The sequence below is a fragment of the Amblyomma americanum genome, chromosome 3, assembly GCF_052857255.1.
Source record: "Amblyomma americanum isolate KBUSLIRL-KWMA chromosome 3, ASM5285725v1, whole genome shotgun sequence".
Classification (NCBI taxonomy): domain Eukaryota; kingdom Metazoa; phylum Arthropoda; class Arachnida; order Ixodida; family Ixodidae; genus Amblyomma; species Amblyomma americanum.
The window spans coordinates 18,681,263-18,690,001 of NC_135499.1; positions in this window are offsets into that span (position 1 = coordinate 18,681,263).

Below are 8,739 nucleotides of genomic sequence, written 5' to 3' on the forward strand. Positions count from 1 at the left end.
ACACCGAGTCCCACGCCGCCCTTAAACAGCTTAAGGCTGTTCGACGAACGTTCCAGATTTTACAATCAATTTATGTGCTCTGCGCAAAGTATCCATGTCCTGTGCGCTTACACTTGATTCGCGGCCATGCCCAGGATCCACATAACATTCAAGCGGATATCTATGACTCATCTTCATACATTAGTCGATCCGCCACCTTCCCCTTTTCCCCCAGATCCGTTCCTGTCCCATGTTTCGGATTCCGAAGTTCTGCGCCAGCGAACATGCGCTCTAATTCCTCCGTGTTCACACCCTCTCCCCCGTAGTCTTACTCAGCAGGAGGAGGTATCCGTGCGCCGGATTCGGTAGGGGGCGGTTCTGACACCATCTGTCCGTCAACGGTGGCGTGCCAAAGATCTGCCAGCACCTGACAGGTGCCCTCACTGTAGCGCTGCACCGGACATTTGTGATGTGCGGCACTTGGTATGGACGTGCCCAGCGACGGCTGCTATCAGAAAACGGCTCCTAAGGGAGGTGTGCCTGCGGTGGAACCGCGAAAGTGACTATGTGAAGTGGACTATGGACAACCGTTTCATTAGCAACCTGTGCGACTACCTCAGCGCAACGGCTCTTCACTCCTTTTAACTTTCAATCCCGTGCATTCCTTCCCCCCTTCCTTTTTCAACTTATGCCTCATGGCACACTTCTCGAATAAAAAAAATGCCCTCTGCCATTTTTACATACGTTCTCTTCTTCCTCTTCCCAAGTGCCGAGCAGCTGCGCTGGTGTTTGTCTTTTTTTGTGAAGTCTTCTTCCTTTATAGCCATGAACCAACAGTTCGAATCACCGCTTTGCATTAGTTCTAGGTGCCCTCTACAACGTTTTTACATTTTTCTATCCGTCACAGCACTCTAGCTTCATTCTCCTCTTCCTCTTCTCCTGTTCCGTGCAGTTGGGCAGGTGTTCGTCTATATTTTTGCGATGCCGTCGTTCCTTGTAGTCATGAAAAAAGAAGTTCGAAGCACCACTATTGCATTAGTTCTAAGTGCCATCTGCAGTTTTTTTACATATGTCTTCTATCCCAAACAGCTCTCTTCGTTCGTTCTCTTCCTTTCTGCCAGTTCCGAGCAGCTGCGCTGGTGTTGTTCCATTTATGGCGATTCCGTCCTTTCTTGTAGCCAACCAACAAAAAGTTCGAATCACCGAGATTGCATTAGTTCTAAATGCGCTCTGCTATTTTTTACATATCTCTTTTATCTGTCACAGCTCTCTTCGTTCATTCTCCTCTCCTCTTCCCCAGGGTCGAATAGCTGTGCTGCTGTTTGTCCATTTTTGTGACGCCATTGTTCTTTGTAGCCATGAACAAAGAAGTTCGAATCACCACTTTTCCATTATATCTAAGTGCCCTCTGCAATGTTTTTACATATGTCCTGTATTCGTCCCATCTCTTTTCCTCTTCGCCAGTGCCGAGCAGCTGCGCTGGCGTTTGTACATTTTTTGCGATGCCCTCGTTCCTTATAATCATGAACCAAGAAGTTCAAAGCACCACTATTGCATTAGTTTTAAGTGCCCTCTGCAATTGTTTTGCATAGTGTTCTATCCCCCAAGCTCACTTCCTTAGTTCTCCTCTTCCTCTTCTCCCGTGCCGAGGAGCTGCCCTGGTGTTTGTCCCTTTTTTGCGATGCCGTCGTCCCTTATAGCCATGAATCAAGAAGTTCGAATCACCACTATTTCATTATAACTAAGTGCCGTCTGCAATTTTGTTACATATGTCGTCTATCTGTCACAGCTTTCTTCCTTCATTCTCTTCTTCCTCTTCACCAGTGGCGAGTAGCTCGACTGGTGTTTCTCAATTTTTTTGCGATGCCGTCATTCCTCCAAGCCATGAACCCAATAGTTCGAATGACCACTATTGCATTAGATCTAAATGCCCTCTGCAATTTTTTTACATATTTCTTCCATCCGTCACTGCTCTGTTATTCTTTGCCAATGCCGACCAGCTGCACTGGTGTTTGACCATTTTTGCGATGCCGTTGTTTCTTTAGCCATGAAGCAAGAAGTTCGAATCACCACTATTGCATTAGTTCCATGTGCCCTCTGCAATTTTTTTACATATCTTTTCTATCCGTCGCAGCACACTTCCTTCATTCTTCTCTTCTACTTCCCCAGTCCCGAGCAGCTTAGCTGGTGCATGTCCATTTTTTTCGACATCGTCGCTCCTTATAGCCATGAACCAAGAATTTCGAATCACCGCTATTGCATTACATCTATTGCCGTCTCCAAATTTTTACACATGTCTACTATCCGTCACCAGCACTCTTCCTGCATTCTCCTAATCTTCTTCTCCAGGGCCGAGCCGCTGCGCTGGTGTTTGTTAATTTTTTTGCGATGCCGTCGTTCCTTATAGCCAAGAACCAAGAGCATCAAATTAGCACTATTGCATAAATTCTATGTGCCCTACGCCATTTTTTACATATTTTCTCTTCCTCTTCACCAGTGCCGAGCAGCTGCGCTGGTGTTGGTCCTTTCTTTGCGAAGGCTTCGTCCCTTATAGCCATGAACAAAAAAGTTCGAATCATCGTTATTGTATTAGTCCTAGGTGCCCTCTGCAATTTTTTTACATGTCTTCTATCCTACAGAACTCTAACTTTATTCTCCTCTTCCTCTTCCCCTGTTCCGTGCTGTTGCGCTGGAGTTTGTCATATATTTTTGCTATGCCGTCGTTCCTTGTAGTCACCTAACCATGAAGTTAGAAGCACCACTATTGCGTTAGTTCTAAGTGCCCTCTGGAGTTTTTTTACTAATGTCTTCTATCCCTCACAGCTCTCTTCCTTCGTTCTCTTCTTCCATTCTCCCAGTTCCGAGCAGCTGCGCTGGTGTTATTCCATTTATATCGATTCCGTCGTTCCTTGTAGCCAGGAACCAAAAAGTTCGAATCACCACAATTGCATTAGTTCTAAATGCGCTCTGCTATTTTTACATATGTCTTTTATCCGTCACCGCTCTCTTCCTTCATTCTGCTCTTCTCTTCCCCAGGGTCGAATGGCTGTGCTGGTGTGTGTCCATTTTTGTGAGGCCATTGTTCTTCGTAGCCATGAACAAAGATGTTCGAATCACCACTTTTCCATTAGATCTAAGTGCCCTCTGCAATGTTTTTACATATGTCCTGTATTCGTCACAACTCTCTTCCTCTCCGCCAGTGCCGAGCAGCTGCGCTGGCGTTTGTCCATTTATTGCAATACCATCGTTCCTTATAATCATGAGCCCCAGAAGTTCGAAGCACCACTATTGCATTAGGTATAAGTGCCCTCTGCAATTTTTTTACATAGTGTTCTATCCCCCACAGCTCTCTTCCTTAGTTCTCCTCTTCCTCTTCCGCCGTGCCGAGCAGCTGCCCTGGTGTTTGTCCCTTTTTTGCGATGCCGTCGTTCCTTGTAGTCATGAACCAAGTAGTTCGAATGACTACTATTGCATTAGATCTAAGTGCCCTTTGCAATTTTTTTACATGTCTTCTATCCATCGCAGCACACTTCCTTGATTCTTCTCTTCCACTTCCCTAGTGCCCATCAGCTTCGCTGGTCTATGTCCATGTTTTTCGATATCATCGTTCCTTATAGCCATGAACCAAGAAGTTCGAATCACCGCTATTGCATAACTTCTATTGCCGTCTGCAAGATTTTTACATATGTCATCTATCCGTCACAGCTCTCTTCCTTCATTCTCCTATCATTCTTCAGGGCCGAGCAGCAGCGCTGGTGTTTGTTAATTTTTTTGCGATGCCGACGCTCCTTATAGTCAAGAACCAATAACATCAAATTAGCACTATTTCATAACTTCTAATTGCCCTCCGCCATTTTTTACATACGTTCTCTTCATTCTCTTCCCTAGTGCCGAGCATCTGCCCTGATGTTTGTCCATATTTTGCCATGCCGTCGTTCCTTGTAGTCATGAACCAAGCAGCTCGAAGCACCACTATTACATTAGTTCTAAGTGCCCTCTGCAGTTTTTTTTCTAATGTCTTTTATCCCTCACAGCTCTCTTCCTTCGTTCTCTTCTTCCTTTCTCCCAGTTCTGAGCTGTTGCGCTGGTGTTTGTCTACATTTTTGCGACGCTGTCGTTCCTTGTTGTCAAGAACCAAGAAGTTCGAAGCACCACTATTGCATTAGTTCTTAGTGACCTCAGCAGTTTTTTTTACATACGTCTTCTATCCCTCACAGCTCTCTTCCTTCGTTCTCCTCTTCCTTTCTCCCAGTGCCCAGCAGCTGCGCTGGTGTCCCATTTTTTGCGATTCATTCGTTCCTTCTAGCTATGAACCAAAAAGTTCCAATCACCACGACAGCATTATTTCCAAATGCGCTCTGCTATTTTTTTATATATGTCTTCTATCTAGCACAGCTCTCTTCCTTCATTCTCCTGTCCTCTTCCCCAGTGCGAATGGCTGTGCTGGTGTTTGTCCATTTTTTGTGAGGTTATTGTTCTTTGTAGCCATGAAGAAAGAAATGCGAATCATCACTTTTTCATTAGATCTAAGTGCCCTCTGCAATGTTTTTACATACGTCCTGTATTCTTCACATCCCTCTTCATCTTCGCCAGTGTAGAGCAAGTGCTCTGGCGTTAGGCCAATTTTTTTCTGATGCCGCCGTTCCTTATAACCATGAACCAAGAAGTTGAAGGCACCACTATTGTATTAGTTTTAAGTGCCCTCTGCAATTTTGTTTTACATATCTGTTCTATCCCCACAGCTCTCTTCCTTTGTTCTCCTCATCGTCTTCCCCAGTGCCGAGCAGCTGCCCTGGTGTTTGTCCCTTTTTTGCGATGCCGTCGTACCTTATAGCCATGAATCAAGAAGTTCGAATCACCACTATTTCATTACTTCTAAGTGCCGTCTGCAATTTTTTTACATGTGTCTTCTATCTGTCACAGCTCTCTTCCTTCATTCTCTTCTTCCTCTTCCCCAGTGACGAGCGCTCCTATGGTGTTTCTCAATTTTTTTGCGACGCCTTCATTCCAAGTAGCCATGAACCATGTAGTTCGAATGACCACTATTGCGTTAGATCCAAGTGTCGTCTGCAATTTTTTTACATATTTCTTCCATCCGTCAGAGCTCTCTTACTCTTTTCCAATGTCGAACAGCTGCGGTGGTGTTTGACCATTTTTGCGATGCCGTCGTTCCTTGCAGCCATGAAGCAAGAAGTTCGAATCACCACTATTGCATTAGTTCTAAGTGCCCTCTGCAGTTTTTTTACGTATGTATTCTTTCCCTCACAACTCTCTTCATTCGTTTTCTTCTTTTTCTTTCCCAGTGCCGAACACCTGCGCTGGTTGTATTTCATTGTTTTGCGACTCCGCCGTTCCTTGCAGCCATGAACCAAAAAGTTCGAATCACCACGATTTCATTAGTTGTTAATGCGCTCTGCTATTTTTTGCATATGTCTTTTATCTGTCACAGCTCTCTTCCTTCATTCTCCTCTTCTCTTCCCCAGTGTCGAATGGCTGTGCTGGTGCTTGTCCGTTTTTTGTGAGGCCATTGTTCTTTGTAGCCATGAACAAAGAAGTTCGAATCACCACTTTTCCAGTAGATCTAAGTGCCCTCTGCAATGTTTTTACATATACCCTGTATTCGTCACTTATCTCTTCCTCTTCGCCAGTGCCGAGCAGCTGCGCTGGCTTTTGTCCATTTTTTGCGATGCCGTCCTTCATTTAGCCAAGAAACAAGAAGTTCGAATTACCACTATAGCATTAGTTCTAAGCGCCTTCCACATTTTATTGCATATGTCTTCTACCATTCGCAGCTCTTTTCCTTCATTCTTCTCTTCCTCTTTCCCAGTGCCGAGCACTTGCGCAGATTTATGTTCATTTTTGCAATGCCTTCGTTCCTCATAGCCATGAACCAAGAATTTCTAATCACAGCTATTGCATCAGTTCTAAGTGCCCTCTGCCATTATTTTTACTTATGCCTTCTATCCGTCACAGCTCTCTTCCTTCGTTCTCCTTTTCCTCTTTCCAGTGCCGGGCAGCTGCGCTGGTGTTATTCCATTTTTTGCCATTCCGTCGTTCCTTATAACCATGAACCAAGAAGTTCGAATCACCACTATTGCATTAGTTCAAAGTGCCCTCTGCAATTTTTTTTACATAAGTCTTCTATCCGTCGCAGCACACTTCTTTCTTCTCTTCCACTTCCCCAGTGCCCAGCAGCTTCGCTGGTGTATGTCCATTTTTTCGATATCGTCACTCCTTATATCCATGAACTATGAAGTTCGAATCACCGCTATTGCATTACTTCTATTGCCGTCTCTAAACTTTTTACATATGTCTTCTATCCGTCACACCTCTCCCCCTTCAATCTCCTATTCTTCCCCAGGGCCGAGCAGCTGCGCTGGTGCTTGTTAATTTTTTTGCGATGCCGTCGTTCCTTATAGCCACAAACCAAGAACATCAAATTAGCCCTATTGCATAAGTTCTAAGTGCCCTCTGCGATTTTTACATACGTTCTCTTCTTCCTCTTCCCCAGTGCCGAGCAGCTGCGCGGGTGTTTGTCCTTTTTTTGCGAAGGCTTCGTCCCTTATATCCATGAACCAAGAAGTTCAACTCACCGCTATTGCATTAGTCCTAGGTGCCCTCTGCAATTTTTTTACATGTTTTCTATCCAACAGCACTCTAACTTCATTCTCCTCTTCCTATTCCCCTGTTCCGTGCAGTTGAGCTGTTTCTGTCTATATTTTTTGCGATGCCGTCGTTCCTTGTAGTCGTGAACCTAGAAGTTCGAAGCACCATTATTGTATTAGTTCTAAGAGCCCTCTACAGTTTTTTTTACGTCTTTTATCCCTCACAGCTCTCTTCCTTCGTTCTCTTCTTCCTTTCTCCCAGTTCCGAGAAGCTGCGCTGGTGTTATTCCATTTCTTGCAATTCCGTCGTTCCTTGTAGCCATGAACCCAAAAATTCGAATCATCACGATTGCATTAGTTCTAAATGCGCTCTGCTATTTTTTAACATGTCTTCTATCCCTCACAGCTCTCTTCCTTCATTCTGCTCTCCTCTTCCCCAGTGTCGAATGGCTGTGCTGGTGTTTGTCCATTTTTTTGTGAGGCAATTGTTCTTTGTAGCATGAACAAAGAAGTTCGAAGCACCACTTTTCTATTAGATTTAAGTGCCCTCTGCGATGTTTTTGCATATGTCCTGTATTCGTCACATCACTCTACCTCTTCGCCTGTGCCAAGCAGCTGCGCTGGCGTTTGTCTATTTTTTTGCGATGCCGTCGTTCTTTACAACCATGATCCAAGAAGTTCAAAGCAGCACTATTTCATTAGTTCTAAGTGCCGTCTGCAATTTTTTTACATATGTCTTCTATCTGTCACAGCTCTCTTTCTTCATTCTCTTTTTCCTCTTCCCCAGTGGCGACCCGTTCGACTGGTGTTTCGCAATTTCCTTGCGATGCCGTCATTCCTCGTTGCCATGAACCAAGTAGTTCGAATGACCACTATTGCATTAGATCTAAATGCCTTCTGCAATTTTTTACATATGTCTTCCATCCGTCACAGCTCTCTTACTCTTTGCCACTGCCGAACAGCTGCGCTGGTGTTTGACCATTTTTGCGATGCCGTCGTACCATGTAGCCATGAAGCAAGAAGTTCAAACCACCACTATTGCATTAGTTCTAATTGCCCTCTGCAATTTTTTTACATATGTCTTCTATCCGTCACAGCACACTTATTCATTCCTCTCTTCCACTTCCCCAGTGCCGAGCAGCTTCGATGGTGTATGTCCTTTTTTTTCGATATCGTCGTTCCTTATAGCCATGAACGAAGAAGTTCGAATCACTGCTATTGCATTACTTCTAAGTGCCGTCTGCAAAATTTTTACATATGTCTTCTATCCGTCACAGCTGTCTTCCTTCTTTCTGCTATTCTTCTCCAGGGCCGAGCTGCTGCGCTGGTGTTTGATAATTTTTTCGCGATGTCGTCGTTCCTTATAGCCAAGAACCAAGAAGATAAAATTAGCACTATTGCATAAGCTCTAAGTGACCTCCGCCATTTTTTACATACGTTCTCTTCTTCCTCTTCCCAGTGCCGAGCAGCTGCGCTGGTGTTTGTCCTTTTTTGTGAAGGCTTCGTCCTTTATAGCTATGAACCAACAGTTCGAATCACCGCTTTGCCTTAGTTCTAGGTGCCCTCTGCAATTTTTTTACATTGCTTCTATCCGTCACAGCACTCTAACATCATTCTCTTCTTCCTCTTCCCCAGTGCCGAGCAGCTGCGCTGGTGTTTGTCCTTTTTTGTGAAGGCTTCGTCCTTTATAGCTATGAACCAACAGTTCGAATCACCGCTTTGCCTTAGTTCTAGGTGCCCTCTGCAATTTTTTTACATTGCTTCTATCCGTCACAGCACTCTAACATCATTCTCTTCTTCCTCTTCTCTAGTGCCGAGCATCTGCGCTGGTGTTTGTCTATATTTTGCGATGCCGTCGTTAATTGTGGTCATCAACCAAGAAGTTCGAAGCACCACTACTGCAAAAGTTCTAAGTGCCCTCTGCAGTTTTTTCTTGTCTTTTATCCCTCACAGCCTCTTCCTTCGTTCTCTTCTTCCTTTCTCCCAGTTCCGAGCAGCTGCGCTGGTGTTATTACATTTATTGCGATTCCATCGTTCCTTGTAGCGATGAACCAAAAAGTTCGAATCACCGCGATTGCATTAGTTCTAAATGCGCTTTGCTATTTTTTTTACTTATGTCTTCTATCCATCACAGCTCTCTTCCTTCATTCTCCTC